Source organism: Hevea brasiliensis, chromosome 6 (genome assembly GCF_030052815.1).
Source record: "Hevea brasiliensis isolate MT/VB/25A 57/8 chromosome 6, ASM3005281v1, whole genome shotgun sequence".
In the NCBI taxonomy this organism is placed as follows: domain Eukaryota; kingdom Viridiplantae; phylum Streptophyta; class Magnoliopsida; order Malpighiales; family Euphorbiaceae; genus Hevea; species Hevea brasiliensis.
This window is the reverse complement of record NC_079498.1, coordinates 71,928,076-71,930,837: the sequence shown is the minus strand read 5'-3', so window position 1 is coordinate 71,930,837 and position 2,762 is coordinate 71,928,076.

Sequence of the window (2,762 nt, the reverse complement as noted above, 5' to 3'; positions counted from 1 at the left end):
TGAATCCGAGTATGCTCTGAAAGTGTTCGACCCCGCCAAGCAAGAAGAAAGGTTATATGAGTATCTCAGAAAATGTCATCTTATTATAAAGAATCTTCCAGAGCCTAGGCCAATGTAAAAGATACGAGGTACAAATTTAATGAAGCGATTTTTGGACCATTGTTTAGCAAAATTTGTAAATGAATAGTATGACTCCCGTAGGAACTTCCTCGCTAGGGTTATGTGAAAAATTGAAATGCACTATATGGGCAAGTATCATAAATGCGCATTCAATCTCGTCATTCACGGTCAGACTATCGAACGATGCCATGATAAAGCTGAGGCAATTATCCTTTTTACAGATTTCGACTTGGCTCTCAAATGCCACTGTATCCTTCGTCCAGACCAGGACTTTTAGTTTTTCTGCAAAAATTCAAATTTTATTTAAAATTTTCTTTTTACTCCTCACAGGAAATCAATATTGATTCAAACAAGGCAAGTCTGACCAAACACACGGTTCAACCTAAGCGAGTGTACTTAACAAGATCTCGAACAAGGAAGATAATGGAAAATCAGGAGCAAGTACAGAACCTACAGGGCGGTCTCAGAGTTGAAAGATCGACTTTACGAAATTATGAGACTAATGAAGGAAATGTCTCAGAACAAACCTGCTTCAGAACCTAGCCCACCATTACCTCCTCCGCCTCCTACAACAAATGATCCTCAGTAAGCTTCAACCTCTTTTACCTTTCAGTCTCCCATTCCGGACCCGACAATCACTGTCAACCCGGTGACCATAAATAATGACCCACCTTTTTCCTATTACCCGGCCGTCTCAAATGCCGAGCCTCACCATTCAATCCCGATCCCTCCAGTTTACTCCACCCCTCAGCTCCCGGTTGGAGGAGTGTATCATGCGGTGGAAGGAGAACATAGGGCAAGAGATAACGAGAAACTATACGCCTAGAAGAAAGGCGAGAGCAATAGAGGGCTGAACATATATGGTTCGATCGATGTGTAAATCGAGATTGGTGCGGATGTGGTAGTACCACCCAAATTCAAGGTTCGGATTTCGACAAGTACACGGAAACTCGGATCCCGCATCCACACGGCAACCTACATAGCCAAAATGCGCCTTAACGGAAGGCGATAGACTTCTCATTCACTTCTTTCACGAGAGCCTCTCGGGCGGCTACGAGATGGTGCATACAATTGGGCAGAGCAAGCTACACTCCTGGAAGGATTTAGCCGATACCTTTACGAGCGGTATAAATTCAATTGTGATGCGGCACCCACAAGGAGGATCTCGAACACAGTGCGAAAAGACCGGGAAAGTTTCAAGCAGTATGCCCAACGATGGAGGGAGAAGGCTGCAGAAGTATATCCTCCGGTGACTGACAATGAACTCTGCTCCCTATTCATCGAAACATTGAAGGCTCCCTACTTCAACCTAATGATTGGCAATACCTCCAATAGCTTCTCAGATATCATCCAAGCCGGTGAGAGAATTGAAGCTAATCTGAGAATAGGAAGACTACAGGAGTTGGCTGAAAACCCTGTGAAGAAGCCCGCCAATTTTGGCAAGAAGAAGGAAGGTGATGTACACTCTGTCACCCGTCCAAATAATTACCCCCAATTTCCCCAAAATAACTACCGACCATATCCTCCCTCTCAGGGCCCAACTATCGCGAACATCCCACCCCCTTTCCCTAATTATTCACAACCACGCCCACAATACGCCCCACCTGCAAATTTCCAACCAAGACCACCTCCTCCTCCAGCTCAACCACGGCCACCACAAAATAACCCAAGACCTCCAAGGAATCCTGATCCACCCCTTCCCCTCCCTCTCAGTGAAATATACCGATACCTTGTCGGTATAAACCAAATCGTACCAGTCCCTTTAGACCCAATCCGGCCGCCATATCCCAGGTGGTATGATGCCACAGCCCGTTGTGAGTACCATGGAGGGGCACAAGGGCATTCAACCGATAACTGCGGGGCACTCAGAGGGAGAGTGCACGCTTTAATCCGGAACGGGTGGTTGAAGATTGAGGGGAATGGTTCCCTCCCCAATGTTACCTCAAATCCACTGCCCAACCATAATGCGGGTAGTGGTGTAAATATGATTGAGTCTAAGGGAGAGGGATCAACACCTGAAGTGGATAAGCTGGTTCCTTACTTTGAGGAGATTTTTGCCATAGCAATGAGGGAAGGTTATCTTTCCCCTCAGGTAGCGGGAGCTGAGGAAAGTGCGAGGTGTCCTTACCATGGAGGGGCAGCTGACCATGAGCTGCGAGATTGTGAGGGGTTCAGGCAAGAAGTCCAGAACTTATTGTCTCTCAGGGTTCTGAGATACCAGACAAAGCTAAAAACGGAAAAAGGAGTGAACACCACCGGATACGGCCAGAACGCCTCTACCTCCAAAACCAGAATCACCTTCTCACCCCCAGTAGCCTCACCACCAGTAACAGTTATTCAGACTCCACCTCAGCTCCCCATCACCAACACTCATGCTGTCCCTTGGAACTATAATTTCCAAGTTTTTACTCAGGGAGCGTCAAGCAGCACATCCGCTCCTAGCCTTGCCTCACCTCCGGCACCACCAAAGCCATGTTTCGCTCCTCACGAGCACTTCAGGATGACTTATGCTGGACCTGCCAGCAGCATTACTCCCCAAACAAGTCCCCAGCCTGTTATTGCAATAAAACCCTCTCCACCTGAGCAAGAAGTCGAGTTTATAACCCGAAGTGGGAGGTGTTACGGGAACGAGGAAAGAGAAA